Source organism: Empidonax traillii, unplaced genomic scaffold, assembly GCF_003031625.1.
Source record: "Empidonax traillii isolate 1590-97213 ecotype Southwest subspecies unplaced genomic scaffold, ASM303162v1 scaffold887:size345335, whole genome shotgun sequence".
NCBI lineage: Eukaryota > Metazoa > Chordata > Aves > Passeriformes > Tyrannidae > Empidonax > Empidonax traillii.
Window position 1 is genome coordinate 32724 of NW_020956080.1, and position 22330 is coordinate 55053.

General features: G+C 47.4%; 1 protein-coding gene across 1 annotated transcript in view; it reads left to right on the forward strand.

Moving 5' to 3' along the window:
- The window catches only part of NECAB2 (N-terminal EF-hand calcium binding protein 2), a 67458-nt gene that overhangs the window by 13716 nt on the left and 31412 nt on the right, over nucleotides 1-22330 (forward strand). The window lies entirely within an intron of this gene.

The following is a 22330-nucleotide window of genomic DNA, read 5'->3' on the forward strand; positions in this document are numbered from 1 at the left end:
ATAACAGACTTTGCCACTCTTGGTAATTCGCTCAGTATGTTCCTCTGCAGCATTTTTGGGGTCACAGCCCCCCCAGCCCCTGCAGCTTGTACCCCACAGCAGCTCCCAGCAGCTGCTGCAGGAGATGTGCAAGAATATTTGCCTTGGCAGAGCCTCCCTGCAAACCTGGGCTCAGAGGTCTCCAGAGCCAGAGGCAATATCTTTGTATTTAATATCCCTAGGGATCTCTTTTTCACCATTTTCTCTTTGACATCCTGGCCTTTAAAGTATTGATTTGCTGAAGTTCAGAGTATTCATGGCTTTGCCTGGTGCAGCTCCAAGGCACAGTGGAAGCCTCAGCCTGCTGTTTCATGTCTCACAGCAGGTGCAGTGACAGCCCTCTGTGGAGAAACAAAAATCTTCTCCTTTCCATTTTTGTCTTTTGTCAGAATCCCAGGAAGGGGCCCTGAGCCCTGGACAGGCTGCTAAAAACACAAGTCCACAGGTTCCCAAAATATTTTCCTCTGTTAACATCCTTCTGTGGTCTCCACACCTGCAGAGCTCCCTGTCTGGCAGGGACCTGGTTCTTTTTAATTAACCAGCTGAGCTGGATCGTTATCCAGTGCTGTGTGATGGTGACATACTGGGGAGAGAGCTCCCAGGGCAGGGAGTGCTGGCAGCTTTACCCAGATCTACCAGCTCCTGCTTTCCTCAGCTGTGCTAGAGCCACTCTTACAGACCAGTGTGGGAAATGGGCTGGGGGAAAAGCTCAGAAAACTTCAGCTCTTGCCATCTTCTTTAACTGGAATATTCCCCTTAACTTGTGCCATGCAGAGATCAGGGGATTAAAGGGTCTCCTAACAGACAAAGGGGGGAATTGTAAGCTTAAGGAATAGTCTCATTTAATGTGCAGATTCCTACAGACAAGAGGTTATAAATTTGAAAATCTTTTTAGTATCTTGATATCCTTTCCCTCCCCAGCCTGGAAAAAATGGCACATGTTGTTTTAAAGCAACGTGGCTGGTTCAGACATGGTAACTATGGAGCCTGATCTTTGAAATCAAGAGCTTCTCCCTCCTCCCCCTGCCTTCCAGAGCTCCTCCACATAAATTGATAATTCATGTAAAATTGGATGTTCTCGATGCAAGATGCTAAACCACGTTATTGCTCCTGCCATGTTCAGGTACTCGTGTTCAGCTGATCAGTGCCTACGTGTGCTGAGAGGATGCTAATGAAGAAGCTCTTGCTTGTTAAAAGACATCTTGTTCTCCTGCCCCAGAAAAGTGAGATTCTGACTCCAGTGTGAGTTCAGTTCCCAACTTTTTGCCCAGTGATAGTAAGAAGGAGTTGGATTTACAGTTGTCTACACAACTGGGAAAATGATCTGCATAGGACACCTGGAAATGCTGAGCACACTGGAGATATCCAATAAACTGGCAAATGGCCTGAAAAAGGGAGAAGTTCTGGGGTGGAACCTTCTGATAGTGAATAACTCAGCTAGCTCTAGTCATGCTTTACAGGGGCATGGTTGTTAGTCATTCAAAATAATCTTTTTCTTCTGTGTAGGAGTGTTTTTCCTTTCTCTGCTAATAAATCCACCTACTGTCTTGTAATCCTCCCAGTCCCAGTAAACAATACTCAATCGTTTAATTGGCATGTGGTGGGAAAACGGAGGCATCTTGTTTCAGGCTGGTGCAGCAGAGCTGTCAATCACCTCACTTATCTACTGTGTACTTAATCCTCTCATTAGAAAGCTGCTAATCAATTAAATAGCTGGGATTCTCTCTGAAAGATTAAGATGGCTTTATTTTGACAGGACAGCCTAACTGCTGAGGATTCGTTACAGAAATGTCGATTCCCAGGAATCGATGTTTTATCTGGAAATCTCCAACTCCCTGCGAGCACCCAGCTCCCACACCTGGAATGGAACTAAGTGTGCAGTGCATCTGAATTTAATCTGGGGTTTGGTTCACTCGGTTTTGCCACAGTTGTCAGACCTTGTTCCTGGGAATGGCCATCAGTCTGGCCCATCCCTGGGGGTCGCTGGGGGTTAGGTGGTTTCATGTGGACCTCTGCCATGGAAGAGGAGGGATGCAGAAGAAAGTGTGCCAAAAACTTGGCCCATGGTTATAAAATGCCTGCAGATGATGGCAGGAGGGCTGGTGGGGCAGTATTTCACTTGATAGTGAGCAGTGAGGAGTTATCATGGTTTGGTCAACTCGGCACCTTCCTGTTGCTGCAGTCCTTGTGATTCCTGTCCCCAGAACTGTGGTGGCTCTGCCTTGAATCTGTCCTCTCTGGAGAAGGTGTGAATGGGAACCAAGCCACTGAGCACGTGCTTTCTTGAATAGCTCCTGCTGTTACCAAAAATGAAATACAATACATTGTGAACGTGGATTTAACCAAGTTCATTTTCAAGTTTAACACAGAGATCTGGAGTACAGATGCTGAGGGGAGGTTTCAGTTTTCAGCTGATCTGGATGAACAGCTGAAGGCCTGTAGAGGACGTAGCAGAGCTAATAAAGGGGAAAGAAGGAAGCATGAATGCAGCAGGAATTGGTGGTTGGCAAGGGCTTCTTGGTTAAGAGCCACCCAGGGCAATGGCATTGTGCCCATTCCTGTCCCAGCAGGGCTTGTCCTTTAAACAGCTGCACAGATATCTGTTGGCCACTTAGGAGCTCGTTGAAGGAGATTTATGCTGCTACTCTGCAAGAAAAGGTCTGCACACCCCAGTGTTGTGAACCTCACAGCAAATTCCTCTGCAAACCTTGGGGGCACTTGGAGAGCCGCTGAAAAAAGCAGGGAACAGGAGTATCTTTGCACATCAGCTCACAGCAAAGGGGTTGAGGAGCCCGGGCAGCTGGCAGAGGGGCTGTGCCCTGGTGAGCAGGGGAAGCTCTGCTTCTCACCCATAACCAGCAGAGCTGCTCTGCCTGATGGCTTCGTGGCCACAGTGCCTGCACCACCCTCGGGGTGCAGAGCTCACAAGCTTCAAAAGCTGGAAAAAGGCAGAAAAAGCAAACCAAGCAAATGAAAAGCTCCAGGCACATCTCTCAGCCCCAGCTGGAAATGTTAAAGAACGGGGGCACGTTGTGTCACCAGAGTAGAGATCAGTCTTGTTAATCATCAGCGGGCAAAGGGAGAGACTGAGGCTGGAGGTTTCTTCCACGGATGGGGTGATGGTGGTGAGAGAGCGAGGGAAGTGCTGGGCCTTCAGCAGAGGGAGAAGGCCAAATGAGTCCTGGTGTGGTGGGTCTCCAAAAGAACAAGTGGGTGAAGCTACCAGCAATTTCCAACCCTTCACAAGAGCTGTGTGCCTGTCCTCAATGTCTTGTTGGCAGGGACTTGTAGACTTGCAGGTAGGGCCCGTTCTTCTGAGGAATTTGAGGGTCTGGGGAATCTGTAAGATGTTTACTGGTAATTACTCTCAAAGTCTCACCCACCCTTTCCAGACCCCACGTGGAGAAATTATTTTGATCACCTTTAGGGAGCCTGGAACAGGAAGAGATAGGTGTTTGTCTGTGGGTGTACTTAGAGCTCAAATTCACAGCAACTGAACCCAGATCATTGTGTAAACCTTTCCTTTTCCCCCTTTCACTCTGAGAGTGCCCCTTGCTGAGCTTTAGTTATTAACACAGAAATTAGGACAAACTGGGGTGAAAAAGCCTCTTCAGTTCTGACAGTGAGGGACCACATTCACAGAGAGAGGGATGGAGAAAACTGGCACTGGGGAGCAGATGGTTCAAAGACCCCTTTTTTTAGAGTGGTAATTGCCCTTAAGGTGGTTTTAAGACTTGAAATACTTATCTTGCCACCTTCCCCCATGAATGTGAGGCCCTTTTGGACAGTACACTTGCACAGGGCTCGAATGGTTGGGAGCAGCTGGGACTTCAAGAGCCTGGCACCCAAGGCATCAAGGATGAAAAATTAAGGCATTGGAGCTTTGAGTGCTTTTATTGGATCTTTTAAAAAGATGCCACGTTAGGCCTGTGACAGCTCCATATATATCTCAGAATCAAAAGACCCTGAACACCTGATAAACCTCCTGTTGCACACACAGCTCTCCCTTCCACAGTCACACCTATTGTGGGTGATGCTTTTACTGGGAGCTCTGCAGTCCCTGCTGTAATGGGCCCTCCCTCATCAAAACCACTCATTTCCAGACCTAGGGAATCACCTTCTGTGTGATCACCTGCTGCTGCTCCCCACGTGCTGGGAAACCCTTGAGCTCTTCACATCCTGCTGCTGCTTCCAAATTAAATCATTAGTTCTCAGTGAGAATTTTTATAATTCTTGCATAACAAAACCAGTATTAGCAGCCACCCACATGTATGTGGAAAAATGCAGTTATGAATCAGGTTTTTAAAGTATGGATAACCCTGGTAGGTTCTTCCATGACCAGATGACCGGTCTAAATGTATTTGTCTTTTTTTTTTTTTTCTAATAACTAAAAAAAAAAATTGGGTTTAGATAGTCTAGATTTCATGTGACAATCAAAAGACAACTTGTAAGACTGCACAGTGACCTTTATTTACAAGGAGAAAGTTTGAATCTGTTTTTAGTTCTTTGGACTCCTGTATCATTCCCAAGCTCTCTCTGTTGTATATTCATTTACCCTTCCAAGTCCTTGCAGAGTTCATAACACATGGCTTTGAAGAGATGACATCTGTTTAGATCAGGACATGCCGTGCCCAGAATGATAAACAAACCTGTCCACCAGTTGATGGATTTGGAGATAATGTAGGAACTCTGGAAGGTGGTTGCTGGTCGTGCTCTACTGCCTGTCACTAGCTGTGTCCAGCACTCCTTTGCCACTGTGAACCCAGCAAATGATTCTCTGGTTCTGGGCTTTGATTTTCATCCCTATCTGGCTTGAAAGGGCCCTTCCCAGCTGCTCGTGCCCTTTTTGCCCTTTTATTATTCTTCAGAGGTGTGAAGGTCTCTGGTTCATGCTGTGTGCAGCTGAAGTGGAGTGCTGGGAGGGTTTTTAGGGCCTGTTTTTCTTGTCATGTCACTTCTTAGCAAATTCATGTTAGAATCAAGGGGTGGTTTCATGCTTTTTTTGGCTGGACCACCTTAATTCTGCAGAGCAAGATCTTGAATTGGATGCACTGGGTTAGGACTTCATTGCCAGCTGCATCCCTGTGTGTTCCAGGCTGAAAGTTGTGCAGCAGTCAGGCTTTCACCTGGACCCACACTTGGTTTGCCTGGTGCAAGGCTTAAGCCAGAGAAGGTTTGAGCCTTTTGAGGGGGTTTTGGATGAGTGATGGAGCCTTGCATTTCTCTGGGCAATGCTCTTTCTCTGCTCTATCCCTTCTCTTGCTTGGCTCTCCTTGCAGTCCCTTTAGTGCAGAGCTGGGGACAAACAGCAGCACGTGAGTGTCCCCAGGAGAGGTGGGGAGGGGACATCAAGCAGGGCTTCCTGGTAGTTTGGGGCTGAACATTTGATCTGGCAGGCAGCATTTCCAAAGCCTCTGCCTTGCTTTGAAGGGTGCCAATTGAGGTCTGACATGCCATGCAACCCAAGGAAGATGGGTTTATTTTCTTCTTCTCTTTGTGGACCGGGAGATGTGGGTTTTCTTTTGCAAATCTCATCAGAGGCTTCGGGCTGGACAGGAGTAAATGGAATATATTATTGTAAAAGATTTAATGGCCGTGTTGAAACTCTTGGAGGGGGGGAATAAGGGATCCTGGTTTTCCAAGGAGACTTTGAAAAGCTGCTCAATTAGTCAAGAGGATTTTTAAAGACATTTCTTTCTGGAGCCAAAGTTGAGAGATCTAATTGGGGGCTGCACAGCACATGTGTCTACATGGCATGATGACAGCCAGCAAAGGCACTGTGAAACATTTATGGAGCTATTACTTACTTACATACCCTACCCAAAAAATGTTAGCTTTATTGGTAGTGTCTTAAAAGGGGTGGTTCTTGCCCTGGCTTTTCTGGAGCAGGGAATTCTTGGCCTGGAGAGTCACAGCTGTAGCTGTCCTGAAGGCTGTTTCAGATGAAACATTATATTTGTGTATTTTCCTCACTGATGGGTCAGTCTCTGTGCAAATCTGCCCTGGCACCTCTTCTGTCTGAGATGATGTAGCTCACCCCACCACTTGCCTTGGTGGGTGGCAAACAGCAAAGGGGAGAGAAAGACAAAACAGCTGAGCATCCTGGAGAGGAGAGAGCCAGGAGAGCTCTGTGGGGCTGCCAAGCCTGGCTGCAGGTGCAGCTGATGGCTGCACACAGGGACACAAACACTGAAGGTCTGGGAGGAATGGGGTGTTTCCTCCACTGCAGTGGGGCTGAGATGGAGCTGTGAGTGTCGGCCCAACCTCACTGTAAGGCCATCTTCTGATGGCAGGTGTGTGAGGAAATGACTGCCCAAGGGAAGAGGAAAGCTCTGGCTTTCATGGCCAGCCAGGGGAGTGATGGACATTGAGGATTTAACTCCCTAGTGCTTTTTGATCTGTCTCATTAATATCTCATCTTGCTGTATCTGGGAAACTTTTCAAAGCAGATACAGCAGATCAATATTCCTCTTGCTAAAATATTCACTTTTTTTTTTTTTTCCCCTGACAGATATGAAATTTTGAAGTGCTTAGAAAGGACTTTTGCAACTTGGCTTACTGTGGTACCTTGACAGATTAAACAGCTGGCTGCAGGTTTTGAGGACTCAGCTGATGTGTAGCAGTGAGCAGGGACATGACTTGTGTGTAGGGACAGGGTCCTGGGGTGGACATCTGCCCTCTGAGCGTTGGGAGTGGAACTCTGCAGAGTGTGGAGCTCTTCATCAACGTGCTCCACTCTCACCCAGGACAGGCAAAGAGCTTGCTGTTCTCTTGTGCATCAAAATGAAGTGCAGCTCTGAGCATTTTGATTAAATCCCTGTGATATCCAGTTTCTCTGCTCGATATTGGTGGGAATGGTCTGAGCTGCTGTTCCCTGTTCTGTGTTACCATTCCCATTGCCTTTGCCACCACAGGCTCCTTGTGTGCCCCTCAGCTTGCATCATTTCCCTTGTTACAGCCCCTAAATCTCACTTGGAGCTTCTACTGCTACTCCTCTCTCTTGGTAGCAGAACTTTCCTGTGTTTGTTTTTCAGTTCAATCCGTGGGAAGTTCCCTCAGGGAAAGTGAAGCAGATCCTGAGTGGAGCAAAATCCCTCCTTTCTCCTTTCTCCTTTCTCCTTTCTCCTTTCTCCTTTTTCCTTTTTCCTTTTTCCTTTTTGCTTGCACACTGTCCCCTGCTCTTGTAGCCGTGGGAGCAGGAGCCAGCACTGGGCTCTGGCATTGTTTTTAATTAGGTACCTTCTGCAGATCAGCTGCCTTTATTGAAGATTTTTTATTATAGCTGTTAAAATTAAATAAGGCAAACACTAAATCCAGAACAAATACACTGCTGCAAGTTATCCTTATAATTTGAGAGCAATTTTCTCCAGGCAATTGTGAGAAAATACGTTCTGGCAGCCTGTGCTCAGGCAATTGGCCAGGAACACCTATAAATCATGTATTTATTTTTCTTTTTATTTCTCACTCTTTTAAAATACCGGATAACATATATTGGAGAGAGGAGAGTAAGTATCTTTCTGACTTGCAGTGGGGAAAGATGTGTCAGAATTTGAAACAGGGATACATCTGGATCTGCAGCTCCCAACAGGGATAATCTGGGGGACAGGAACAACTGCCTTTTTTCCTGGGAGGATGTGACAGCAAAGAGTGAAGATGGAGGTTCACAGACATGAGGAGCAGGAGCCCGAGGGTCTTGGTTTCATGGCTGGGTGTTTGCATTGTGGGAAGGAAAAAAGCCTGGAAAAGGCAAGAAAAAGCCTGCAATGCTTTCAGAAAGTTTTACAGGTGGAAATAATTTAAAATTATTTTTTGGGTGGAGTTCTCTCTTCTGTGACCCTGCTGCAGCCTGAGAGCAGAGGTGAAACCTGGCTGAGTGCTGGCCAGGTACCTGTGTGTAAGGGAAGATGCCCTGGCCGTGCTGCTGGGGCTGCTCAGCACAACATTACAGGGCTGGGACTGCTGGGCTCAGCTTCAAGGAGAGACTTGGCCTTGACTGGGGCTTTGGATCCAAGATCAGTTCCTGCTGCCAAGTTCCTACCTTAACTGGCTCCTGGTATGGAGCTCCCAGCCTGGCACAGAGCAGCTGCCAGTGGCTTCAGCCCAGTTGATGCTCTTGGCTTTGTAACCCCAGTCAGTAAAAGGGACCAGTTGTTATCAGTACTGATCAGAGCGTGTGCTTTTGGGTGCTTCTGGTGCTCGGCCTGTAAACAGGGGGGTTCTTTTCCTTGAGCCAAAACAGTTGAGTCCTGGAGCCTGCAGAGCCTGTGTGTTCTTCAGGCACGTGGTGGTTGGGTTGCTTATTGCTCTGCTGTGCCACCACCAAAGCACAGGCTTGTGCCTGGTCTGCTAATCAGAATAAGTACACTGGAGCTTATTTTCCTTTCCAGAGGATTTTCTGCTCATTGTGGAGATGTTACTTTTCCAGCTGGCTGGTTTGCTGCCTTTCAGACATGCTACACTTTGTTAAGCAGGGCTGTTTTTCCTTCCTCGCCTTTGTAGTGCCATCTTCCCTTTATTTCATTACACCTCCCTCCCTATCTTCTAAAAAAGGTTGAATTAATACTGGCAGATAGTTCAAGATTTGCCAAAGTGAGTGTATTCACATTAATAGGCTCCTCACAGTCTAATAATAATAATAATAAAGGGGGCAGCAATCTGCACCCCTGGTGGGCAGCTCTGCCGTGGCTGCTGCCTTCCTTGGCACCAGCATCAGCTGCAGAGAGCAAATGTGCAACACTCACCAAGCCCTGTGACATCCCCAGGGGGTGGGATAAGAGAAAGGAAGGATGGAGGGGCAGGAAGGGACCAGGAATGAATCTGAAACGCTTCTGCCTGGGTGAGAGGAAGGCACAGCCTGCCCGGCTCCCTTTCAGACTGGAGAGCAGCAGGAGGGGATGGGGGATGTGAAGCTGCCCCTGGGCTTTGTGGAGCTCAGGCTTTAACCAGCAGCAAACACAGCCACGTGCAGAATTGTCTTGTTATCTTTTGTAGCTGGAGTGATAGTGGTATCAATTAATACACTTGGTATGTGTCAAACAGTGGGAAAAATTGTGTGCTGTAAATGGAAGTACTTGCGTAAGACTGTAAAAACAAGATAAAATATTTATACTTTTTTCAAAGAAAGGAACCAAACTAGTTTCCTCTCCTCTGCATCCTATGATCTAGTTGTAGGAAAACAGCGGAGTTTGGATCTTGGAAAAGAAATACCTATGCTGGAAATGAAAAAGGCAATGGTTTTCTAACATTTATCTGGAGGCAGAATTAGCTGAGAAAAAGTTATAAAAACGGAACTGTGTGTGTTAAGGAATATTAAATCCTCCTGTAACAACAGCGGTGTGGACAAACGAGGTGCTAAATGCCAAAATCCTGAGGAGATGAAGGGGAAAGGAAAACCGAGCAGTGGGAGACGATCCTGCAAAGCATCGTCTGCAAGAGCGGCTGGAGCAAAACCCAGGCGCTGAAAACTTTTCAAACCCAATTGTTGCTTTCCAAATGAGGAGCCTGACATTTTAAAGGTCAGCAGCCAGGGACAGGGTGACTGCTGCTCAGCAAATGCAATCACACTGTGTTTACCCTCGCCGTGTCCTTCACATCAGGGAGTGGGGCTGCATCACTGCCTGGGCAGACTATTCCTGTAGATGTTTCCTGAAATGACTGATTTACAATACCCAAATGAGGAAGGATACCTGATATTTTCCCCATTTCTCCTCCCTCTAGGGAGGAAGGGGGCCAGGAAAGACCTGTGAGAGGCTGAGGGCAGATTTGGGTAGAGGGGATGGAGGCAGAAGGTGTCTGTTGGCAGGGGGACCTTCCTGCAGAGCAGAGCAGCACAGACACACCTGCCTCGCTGGGTGATGTGTCCCACGGGCACCTCAGCACGTCCAGGGGCACCTCAGCACGTCCCTGCCCATCCTGGCAGGGCAGGGAGAGCCCTGTCCAGGCACAGCCTCCTTGGCTGAAGGCTCAGGCTCCTCAGAGCAGACCCCACTGAGGGCTGGGACAGCTGGAGGAAAGAGGAGCTGGGCAAACAGATCCACAGTTATTCAGAAAGAGGAGCTGAGCAAACAGACCCACAGTTATCCAGAAAGAGGAGCTGGGCAAACAGACCCACAGTTATTCAGAAAGAGGAGCTGGGCAAACAGATCCACAGTTATCCAGAAAGAGGAGCTGGGCAAACAGACCCACAGTTATCCAGAAAGAGGAGCTGGGCAAACAGACCCACAGTTATTCAGAAAGAGGAGCTGGGCAAACAGACCCACAGTTATTCCATAGCATGAGCCTGGAGCTCTGGGTCACTGGAGCCACCTTCTCCCTTCCCGTGGGCTTTTCCCACGCTGACCTGAGCAAATGTGTTCCTGCAGAAGCAACTGAATAACCCAGGCAGGGTGAAAGAAAGTGTTTCTCATCTGTTCACAAATCAGCACAGACCAGGAGCACAGCACGAGGAGGGTTTGTTTCCTTTTACCTCCTGTCTTCTCCCATTTTGGTATTCAAGTTACAAGCCTGCAGTATGTATTTCTGTCCTCTGATACTTGGATGTCAGGACTGCTGAACCTTTGAATTGTCAACATGCTGAGCATTTTGATCCTTTTATAAAAGAAGAAGGAGGATTAATTTTTCTCCCAGCACTGCCATTGCAGCACGGTGCAGATTCACAGAGGCTCATCTTGCAGCAGGAACCAAGTTGTTCTGTAGCACAGGGGTCCTGTGGGATTTAGGCAGGTAGGAAACCACCGAGCTGATCATCTGTGAGCTTCCTTGTCTCTGCCAAAGCGTGTCAGTGCACTCCATGGGAGAGACAGGTGAGGTTTGGAATTAGCACCTCTTTAATTAGGATGGAAATAGCGGGAACCAGCAAATGTTATGTTGTCTCCCATACCAGATGTCGTCTGAGCCCTTGGTCAGAGGTTTCCTCTGAGTGCATGGCACGATGGCATGGTCTGAGCAGCACTGTGACCCTCACCAGCTCCCCTGTATTTGCAAGGACTGTTTTGTTTCCAGTGTCCTAGATTATTCTTCTCTCTCGTTTTGTATGTAAATAAGACATAAATATTTCAGGGTCACGTGTGTACAAAGAGGCAAACAGGTCCACAAGGAGAGGGGTGGCTCAGAAATCCTGCTGAATTCCCCATCCCTTCGTGCTCTGAACTGGTCTGCAGTGCAGCCTGTGCTCGTAGTTTGGGAAGGCAGGTTTGTTTAGTGGGATTCCTGCAGAGAGCTGTGCTCCTCAGAGGCTGCAGCGATGTTTGTCTGCTTTCTGAAAAGCTTTTGCATGACAAGTTTGGCAGTGAGATGTGAGCTGTTAGCACTGGGAGACAGAAAACCTCTCTGTAAACTGCTCCTTTGATGGAGCTCTCAGATGAGCCTGCTCCTGCACCAGGACGCTTCTTCCTTCAGATGGATCCAATCTCTGCTAATAAATCACCTCCTCCACACGAGGAGAGTTTGATGGAACATCACAGGAGATATCATTGAGGGCTAAACCTAACATTTGCTATTCCAGATGCTAAAGCTTTTCATGTTCAGTGGTTCAGAGAGGTACAGGCTTCCTCAAGAGTTTCCATCGCCAAGCCAGGCAACCTGCAGTGAGTTCTGCATGTGCACAGTGGCTCTTGACTTTTCCTTCTTGGTCCCTGGGTTATCTTTGTAAGTCCTGAACAGAACACAGCAGGGCTGTGCTCCCCATCTCAGGGCTCCCCAGCTTTGGGAAAAAAGTGTTAGCTATTGGATAGCATTTCCTGGGATGGCACTTGTGTGAAATCCAGATGCTGGTAGAAGTTTTTTTTGGTAGGGTTTATTTTTTGGTAGGATTTATTTTTTGGTATGCTTTATTTTTTTTTTTAACTATAAAAGGATTCCAATGATTTTGCTACCAGAGCCTAGTGGAGCAGAAGAAAGCTCAAATGAGGAGTGTGGTTTGTGTTGTAAACTGTTAATAATCACCCTTAGTGCTGGGGGCCCTCAGTAAGTTTGGTTCTGCCGAAACAGGTGGCTCTCCAGCCATCACCTTTGGGCTTTGGAAGACCCTAAAGAGAAAAGAGGGGATAAGAGCAGCAGTTCCCTGTGCAGGGGCTGCAGGCAGTGCTGCCCTGGTGGGTTTGAACGTTCTGCTACATCACTGTGTGTTACTGTGGGTGCATCACTTGGGTGCAGATTAAACCTGGCTGGTGCCTCGGGGAAGCTTTGCATGGCAGGGTTCTACAGAAGGGCCTGGAAGCATCTCCCTGCACTGCCCACTGTGCCTCTCCGGGGATCTGGCTAATCCCTGGTCCTGCTTCTGCTGGGAAAGGCTGCACAGAACTGCAGCAGCTCCCAGAACTGCAGCAGCTCCCAGAACTGCAGCAGCTCCCAGAACTGCAGCTCCCAGAACTGCAGCAGATGCTGTTGAGATGGTGTGGGAAAATTGTGGATTCAGCAAACACTAAGTAGTACAGGGCATTAAAAATTCACAAAGGTTTCTCTGAAACAACCTCCCAAAGAAGCGTTCTAAGGAGCTGCAGCAGGACTGGGGGAGGGAGCAGGGAGACCCTTCCCTGGTGCTGTGTTAGGAAACAGTCCCATGCGCTGCTCACCCCAATGGTTCTTACATTCGTGGTTCTCAAACTGCAGCAGAGGGGTTTTGTCTTCTTTCCATACTTAGGAACTCTGACAACTTGGTCAGGTTTGCTGTGGAAAAGTAAACTCAAAATTGAGAGCTGCTGTCAATGTTCAGGGGAAGATATAAGGATTAAACTGAAACAAAACTTGAAATAGTTCAGGTCAGGGATTTTCAAAGGCTCCTTTGAAAGCTTTCTTTGAGAAGAGCAGCCAGGTGACCCCATTTTTGCCTGGAAGAAAAACACAACACAACCAGCTTGCAGGCGTTTTTCCAGTTCCTTTGTCCTTCAGATAGTTTTTTTTCCCTCATCTTGGACTCAGCCAAAGGAAAGCAGGCTGGGCTGAACCCCAGAGCCCCCGGGGCAGCGGCTGCGATGCTGAGGACGGGAGATGCTGGGATGGGCGGGGGGTCAGGGGGTGCTTCACAGCAGGAGTCTGGAGCCGGCACACAACTTTCCCTCTGCCTTTTGTGCCGAATGCAGCGGGGCTTTGCTGCCTCTGCGATTGAAGCGGAGCCGGCGCTGTGGGGATGCTCTGCCATCTGCAGCGCCCTGACCTACTTGTTAAACCAGCCCCGGTGGGTGTGGGTTGAGGGGAGGATTGCATCCTGCAGCTCCGTGCTCTGCTGACTCTTGTTCTCACTTTATTCAGCATTTGTTTAAATGTATATTTTGTCACTTGTGCTTTATTCTCTACAGCGTGAGGCATAGCGGGAAAGGCAGCAAAGCATCTTATCTTTGGCCTCCCTTAACCAAAAGGCTTGATAAGAGTTCTGGGGTTTTTATAACCTACTTTTGAAATACACAAGATAAAAAATAAAGAGAGAAGTTATTAATGCTGCAGCTTTGTTAAAAGGAGAAGTGGGTGATTAGAGCTGTGCTGGTTTAATTCACCGGAGCAGAAAATCGTATTTAGGTTTTGTTTTTTCTCTGCAATCTTTTCTGAGCAGACGTGCCTTCCCTGCAAGACTGTTCTGTTCTGTGCTGCTCAGACCCTGTGCCGGAGCAAACAGATGAAAGGGTGGGAGAAAGATCTGCATGGTTTGCCTTGGAGAAGTTAAATATCTCTGACAGAGCTGAGACCCCATCCTGCCCTGGACAAACAGCTGGAGACACTGAGCACGGGGCTTGCATGTTCACTGGCAAAAGAAATGGGAGATGCAGAAGCTTATGAAGTGGAAGCTTAAAAAATAAGAGCAACTGTGAGGGATTGAGTGAGGTTTGGTTTGGCTGTGCAGCCGTGGGGAGCCAGGACAGACAGCACTGGAGACCTCCAGAGCATCCTGTGCGAGGGACTCGCATTTCTACTGGGCACTAAAGCAAAGATTAGCCCAAGAAAGAAGTTTCAGGAGGAGAGTCAGCTATTGGCAAAGGAGTTTCTCAGAGAGAGCCCATCAAACACGAGCAGTAGTTCAGTTTAGAGCCTGAAACTTTTGTCAACAGCAATTTTGAGACCGTTAAGTTTCAGGAAGTGAACCGTTTGTGTTGTAGGAGATCAGTGTTGTCAGCTTACACCTGGATTTCATGGTTCAGGGGTTAACATGAGGAAGCAAGTAATTAATTATTCAGGTTCTGCATTTGCTATTCAAGCACCTATTGAGTCCTGGCACGAGGAGCTGGATGTCCTCTGCTGCAAATGATAAAGCAGTAGGAAAACTTCCGAGAATGCAAATGAGGAATCTGCTTTTTGGATTAGTTTAATTTGCTGTCTTCATCTCTGCACAGCTTGTTAGCTGAATGGAAAGCTGTTGATGCTGCCAATGCAATCTGGATATTGTTTCATGGGACTGCAGAAAGCCATGAGTTTGTAGCTCTCTAATCTGCAGTAATTTGCTGCTAATTTGTCAACAGTCAACAGCTCCAGTGGCTGCTGCATCTAAACAGCCCCACTGCCTTCCTGTGGCTGCTGCCAGTGAAAGGTCACTTCTGGCAGTGCTTTCATCCACTGTATTTTACTGGGCACAGAATAATGCTTATTTTACAAGGTATGTGTGTGTGAGGGGGGAATCAGAGGGTAATTGTTCCAGTGACAGAACAGGTGAGTTTTCAGACTTGCCCATGGCTGTATCCCCACATGCCACCATCCCACAGGGACCCAGCACAGCCACTGCCCCCGGGGCTGGTTCTGCCTCTGGAACCAGATCCTTCAGTTATGAAATGCAGCTCCTGCTGTCAGAGATCAGGAAATCAAAGCAGGTGTTACAGTTCTATCCACTGCAGTTTACTGAGCCATGTGCTCCCCTGGGAAGGGCAGCAGCTGAAATGCTGCCCAAAGCTGCAGTCCAGGCTGTCCCCAGGGAGCTCCTGTCCCTCATGTGCCCTGACCACACCAGGACCTCGCTTCTGGGAGGCAACACCAGGCATTTTCATCAGTTTTGCTTCTCTTGCTCCACCTCCTGCCTCCTCCTGTCTTTGAAGCCGAGTGCTGGGTGTAATGAGCTGCAAACACTGCAAACCCTGCCCTGGCACTCTGAAATATTCATCTGCACTTTCAAAAAGCCAAGAGAGAAGGGTGGTTAATGAGGAGCAGAGGGGGATTAGGGATGTTTGGTGCCTGTTTCGGAGCTTTTCATGGAATCTGGATTTAATAGGCTGTTGCAGAGCAGAGCAGGGGTGTACTGGAGTTGGGAGTGTTGGCTTCTGCTTCAGTTTGATTGAAACAGAATATCATCCCAGGGTCACTTTTTTTTTTTTTTTAATGTTTCTGCCAAAATTTAATGAGTAAGTTTGAAAACTCCAGCGCTGGCAGTTTGCCTGGAGCTGAGAGTTCACCAATCTTTTGGCTAACAGGTTCCCAGCTGGGACATGGTGCAGAACTACACGTTGTCTTTCTGACTCTGTGTTCTGGGTTGTCCTCAGTCAGAAGTGGAGACATTGCTTTGGCACACTCTCACACGGAGGTTTTCTCCATCTCTGCCCATCACCCCAAGGTTTCTGCCTCTCAGCACATCCAGTGGGATGCATCTGGAGAAGCACCATGGCATGGCAGGGGTAAGAGCCTTGCAGCAGCTTGAATCCATGTGCAGCGTTTGATGTGCCTGTGGGGAATTGCAAAAAGTCTCCCAAATAAACCCACTGCGTTGCTTTGATGTGGCAGAGCTCAGGAGCAGATTTAAATATCTCTCTGTGATTCCCAGGCCACCTCTATTGTGCACACAAAGAAACACTTAACCTTGCAGGGAATTATGTAGAACACTGCAGTTTGCTGATGCCCAGAAATTGGCTATTTTTTTGCATGGGAAAACAGCAGCTATCCTATTTAATATTTTAATAGAAGTATCCAAAGATCAGTTTTACTCCTGCTGTTTATTTTACTGTATTTTTCAGGGTCTGTAGTAATTCCCAAGCAGAATAGTTGTTTTTAGGGCACTGTAGGAGGCAGGTTCTCCTTGTGAGAATTTGGCCTTAAATGCAAGAAGTTTTGAAGTCAGGTTTTACAGCTTTGGGATGGTTGGAGCACGGACTGATCTCATATTAACGACAAGCTGTGCTGTCTTTGTGCTTTATTTCTTCTTTAGATCAAACATTTAGAGAGGCTGTGAGTGGCTCATGGGCTTTGACTGGGGATTTGGTAGTGGGGAGCTTCCTGGTGTTTTTGAAATCATAGAATCATTCCACCACTTTCCTGGGCTGTTTCAATGTTACACCACCCTTTCAGTGACGACGTTTTTCCTGATATCCAATACAAACCCTCCCTGGTGCAACTTGAGGCCATTTCAGGAAGGTGGCTGAAGAGCTGCTCCACACAAGGCTGCCTGGGAAATAAACAGGAATTTGGGGGATCAAGTGGGCATCAGAGGCTGATGATGTTGCATCCTTTTCTCTCCATAGAATCTCCTCTTTTTCTCTCCATAGCATCTCCTCTGGAACAGAAATCCTAGTTTTGTGCAGATATGTCTACAGCATCTTATATGTTACATCTAAGGGTTCAAAAAGAAGAAAAGGTGGGAAGTGTGGAGAGGGGAGATGCTGAAGGCACTTCAGTGGAGAGGCAGTGGATGTTGAGGGTGACAGAGAGGTGTGGGATGGGTAACAATGGAGAGAGCAAGGCAGATGTTGGGCTGTGTGGAGAGTCAAAGCTTTTAGAAGAGACAATCAGGCTGTTTGGGTCAGGAGGCTGCAAGCTCTGCTCAGGGTTCTGCTGCTCTGCCGTGGTGGCTTGGGCTTGTGTGAGTCCCAGGGCAAACAGTTCGACTGGCTAAATAAATCAAAGGTGCTAAAAACTCTGGTTATTCCAAGTCACTCATCCATTTAATAGTACCCAATATGAAAAGGCAGTCTGAGGTCAACTAAGATGAAGAATAACTGAGAGGCAGTGGCTGTTGTGTGTCTGGAACAAAAAGGTTTTCTGGCATCTCTGTCTGAGTCCTCTTTAATTGCTTGGGTAATTTTTTAATAGCCTCTATAAAGCAGCACTTGTGTTGTACCTGGCCAGACTATTTGCGCTCTAGGAAAGTCTAATTCCAGCATTTAATTTATCAATAACTGGAAATTTCTTTGGAAGGAATTCCTAAGTAGCTGTGATAAAACATTCAAAGTCCATATATTGGGTGAGTACAGAAAAAACCCCACATTTAAATCAGTTCATTACAGCAGGGTGAGGATTATCTAGGAAAATGAAAAAAATTGATGAAAGATAGTGGGAGAAGATGTGCTATATCATTGCTGCAGATCTCCCTGCCTACTGGCTTACATTTGATAACTAACTATAGCTGCCAGGAAAAATAATTTGGAAATTACTTCTAATTCTAGGATGACAAAAGGTTTGATTTGATGGTAAAAGTTGAGCAGCTGGGGGAAAACTGGGGCATGCTGATGGACATTGTTTGATGCCCAGGCTATTTCTGGTGGGAATGAGGTGCGGTTTTCTGCCATGGAAATCCCAGATTTCTCCAGACCAAGTCCTCCAGGGAAGATTGCCAGCCATTATCTGCTTGGTACATGCAGCATTACCAGTTACCTTGGGCAAGGACCAGGCATTAGGACATTCCTCAGCACTTTATGCTGAAAGAGGTGGTAATTTTGAAATGAAAGTCACTTTTTCCGCATTTAATGGAAATGAAAAGGTTACTCTGTCACAAAAAGGATCCTTAGTCCTTTTATATCAAGTGCCATCCAAAGATTCTGACTGTGCCCCAGTTTCAGTTGTACCACAGAACTTCATCATGTGCTGCAGAGAAGAAAGGACAAGACCCAAATTGGCTAAATATTTTCTTTGATGAACTTCATGCTTTGATACAGAAAGAAGCACACTCTGATTCCCAGAGAAGACAGGATCTTTATTCCAGGGTGAATGAGCAGGGAGGGGCAGTGGCTGCCTTCTTCAGGAATGTTTGTTCATCTGCCACGTGCAGCTGCTGGTTCCCCGAGGCCTCCTCTGAGCACAGGCAGGAAAGATGCAGTGGGAAGAGAAAAATCCCCAAGGTTTTTATGACCACATGGCCCAAAGAAGGCAATGATGCTGAAAGTAGAGCTGCAGGTGGCGTTTCCAGGGGGCTTTGGGGCACCTGCCCAGCCTGCCCGGAGCCAGGGCTGTGCCCATGGGAGCTGTGCTGGAGTCACCCGGGGCAGAAGGTGGGAGACACCACCTCCAAACTGCACTAACAGCAAGAGGGTGAGGGAGGGGACTGTGCCCAGTACACACAGGAACATTTATCAGGTGTTTTTCAAGGAGCTGAGGAAGCAAAGCCCCAGCTCCTGAAGTTCAGTCCTGCTTTGTCTGGGTGTGAAACTCTTCTTCTGTGCCAGGCTTTGCAGTCGTGCACCAGCCTCACCCAGCCAGTCCCAGCAGCATTCCCAGCTGCCATTAGAAATGCACAGGAGTGCTGCTAGCAGAAATTATCTGCAGTGATGGAAACATCAATCTGCCTCAGCTCATCCATGCAGATCTCTTGGTTGGTACTGACCCTTGTGAAACCATCTGTGCTGGGCATTAGTTAAGTGTCCAAAAAAAAAAAAAAAAGTGATTTTGGGGCTATTCTGTAAATTTCTTTCACTAGAAAATGGCTGTAATTGTAGTAATTTGCCTCTAATGATGTGTGTTATATCTCATTAGCAAAGCCATTTGCAGGGGCTCCGTTCCAGGGGCACAGTCCTTGTATGGAGCCCCCCAAACGTGGGCTGTGCTGCTCCTGCAGAGCTCCTGTGGCTTTGCAGCTTCAGCCAGGTCTGCAGGTGAATCACCAGGCCTGCTTCCAGCTAAATGCCATTGCCCCCAAAGGAAGGCTGTGTGATTGGAATCAAAGTGGGTGGATAATTTGGTGCTGGCTGCTCGGTGCCTGAGGAGCTGCAGATGGCTTTGGGAGCGGGCTGGGAGCTGCAGGGGACACTCCCCTTCTTTGGCCAGTGGAAGTGTTCATCACAGATCACATCTGTGGGCCTGGGGGTCATTTTTCCCAAGAGCCCAGGACTGAAAACTCAAGCCCATCTCCAGCTTGGTTTGAATGAACAAAGCTGCTCCTTCCAAGGGGCTGGATGAGGGGTCTGAGGGAGAAGCCAGTCCCTGTTCTCCCTGGCTCGTGTGTCTGTGCACACACACACACAAGAAAGGATAAAAAAATAGAGTTAGTTAGCATTTTTATTCACAGGCCACAATAAAATCCAATTTACTTCCTCATAGCTCTTGGGCACTCGCACACCAAGAGGAGCTTAAAGCATTTTAGAACTCACAGAGTAATAGAGGGAAGTAATGAAATATATTTGTAATATAGCTAGAAAATATATTCATAATATAGCTAGAAAATATATGAGCAGCCTCAGCCTCATGTAATGGAAAACAGATTTAGGAAACTTGGGCTCAGAACAGTGACCTTATTTTGTAGCTCCTTTAAGCTATTTGTATCATTGAGTGCATTTCCAGAAGCTCAGCCATCGGATTGCCTTTGCTTTGGACAATTGATGCTCTCAGTTTGATTTTTCCCTGGGCTGTGTCAGTGGGTGAGAACAGCCTGATTGTGCGAGTTAGGAGGTGTAAAAGCCACCTCTGGACTCAGACTTTCATGATGGCAAATGGAGATATAATAACATCCCAGCTGGGGCTTTCTGAGGTTCTCTGTTACATCTTTCTCTCCAGTTAGTTTTAACTTTGATAACTCTCAGGCTGGTAATTTGCTTTGCCTGTGACTGAATTATTTTGAACAGCTAGAGTAAAATGAGGATTGCTCTCAGGAAGAAATGGGGCAGGATAGCTGTGGTCTGATTATCTCTTTTCTCAGCCAATCAGTGCCAGTGGAGGTGATTTCTGGTTAGTGGCATTTGTCCTTGCTGCCAGCTGGGTGTTGACCTCAAGTGCTGGGTTTAAAGGGGGCAGGGGGAGTCAGTGAAAAGTGTTTTGCCTGGCTTTTAGTATGGTCATCCAGACGAAAAAGTCACAAATATTTCTGTAGATATAGATCTTACAGATGGAAACTTTGTTGAGTGAGATGTGGTGTGGAATCTCAATCTTTCCATTATCCTCCCTATCCAAAGGTGTGTGCTGGCACAGTGTCTGCCTGTGCCTTTGGGGAATTGGTATCTCTTGAGCCCAGGAGCTTTCAGCACAGAGAAGGTTTCTGGAAGTCTTATCCATCCTGTGCTGAGAGGAGATACCTGTGCTGGGAGGAAAAGCTGGGAGTGTCCTGATGAGGCTGCTCTGGAGCACAGTGTCCCATCAGCTCTTATCACAGCACCTGCTGGCCAGCAGGCCTGCCCTGGGTAATGGTGGGGGCAATCTGCTTTGCCCAGGATTTTTCACCAGTTCCATTTGATCTGACAAATGCCAGCCCAGTCTTCTTCCCCGTATCCTCCCAGTTCCCTGGAGGCATCCTTGCCTGCTGGGCTCCAGAACATGTGGCTCCCAGGCTGCTCCACAGGTACAGATGTGCAGCCCCAGGATCATCTCCTGCTGGGGAGGCTTTTGCTTTGTGTGTTTGCAGACAGGTATTGTAGTTTAGATTAAACAGCCATGGGTTTTAAGCTGACTGGTACTTTGTGGTGGTGGTTGCTGGGGGATGGGAGTCTTGAGCGATGCCTGCATTTAAAATCCGTGCTTTTATTCAAATTCCAGGCAGGAGTCAAGGAGTTCTGTGGGGTCTCCAAACAATAAAAATGAAATAAAAGTCACTGTCACTTCCACCTTCCTCCAGATCCTCTGATGATCCTGTATTACTTTGGCCAACAAAAATTCCATGCATGTTGGTTTCCAGCAATCCAGCCTGTCGTGGCAGTTGGGAACTGCCACCCTGTCTTCTTCTGGGGCCATGAGACAGGAGGCACAGCAGTGACTTTAAACACTGACATTTCAGGGGCTGCAACAAAAGTGTGTCCTGGAGCACGTTACTCCAAAAACAAAAACCCCAGAGCAAAAGGAATCAAATCAAGCAAGAGTAAAATGAAAGAGGGAAGTTTTAAGATATAAACTGGATAAAGGTAAAAGGGTTTTTTTTCCTTAGACTTAGAAACACCTTTGTGTCTTTCAGAGTTGAGCAAACTGTAAATTTGGATCAAAGTATTCTCCTGAAAAAAAAAAATCCACTTCACTGTACAGTTTTTCTTTCCCAGTAAGCTGATTTATGTGACTTTCCTGGGAATTTATTTCTGCCTGGCCTTTGTGTGGCAGGGCAGTTTTGAGGTGAGCAAGCACTGATTTCAGGTTTACAGGTAAAATGTTCCATACATAAACAACTGTTTGACCCTCCTGGGATAGAAAGGCTGTTACCCTTTGGATGTTGGTGCATGAAGATGGATTCACTGCCAGTCAGGATCAGAAGAAACCAGACATGGGGTGGGGTGGTGTGGATGGAGCTCTTGCTCTGGACGGTCTGTGTATCTCCTCAGCAGGTGAATGTCACACTGGGGTGGTGTGGATGGAGCTCTTGCTCTGGACAGTTTTTATCTCCTCAGCAGGTGAATGTCACACTGGGGTGGTGTGGATGAGCTCTTGCTCTGGACAGTCTGTTTATCCCCTCAGCAGGTGAATGTCACACTGGGGTGGTGTCCCAGTGATGCTGGGGGGATGCTCCAAGCAGCAGGTGCAGATGTTTGAGTGTTCTGGAATCACAAACAGAGCAGCTCTGGCCCCAGCTGCTGAGCTGGGCATTGTATTCTGCTCCCTGCCTGCTGCAGGGAGGTCAGTCATTGTGGGAAGGGATGCACAAACACAAACCAGCAGCTGGACCCTTCTCTGACCATTGTGGTGCTCGGGAGATGCTGCCCTCTTCACCCAGTGTTGCTGCAGACTCTGTTCTCCTGCTGTGTTCCTTACATAAGTGCCAATTAAATAGGCATCTCAGGCTCAGTTTATCACTGGTCTAAATTTGTCTGTGCCAGGCAGGGGAAGCTGGGTTAGCAGCTGGCAGGGCAGGTATGTTTTAGGAGCAGCAGATTTACGTACTTTGGGCAAGAAATATTGATGTGTGTGTGGTGAGTTGGCTAATTTTGTCCTCTAGCATCATTTTCTGAAAAAGAAACAACAGGGCTTACAATTGATTTGATTAAATAATGAATGATACATTCTCCTACTCCAAAGTAGGCAGCATTTCCAGTCTGTGACTCTTCTGTGGATATGAATGGAAAAACTTTAAATAATATGTGACTTGGGGTAGTTATTCCCTCCCAGGCGCTGCTGCACACCAGAGCACAGCGCCAGCAGATTGAACAAGAAATTAGAGGTAAATTAAGGTTTCCTAAAGTTTCTTTTTTCTCTCTCCTGTTGCTTT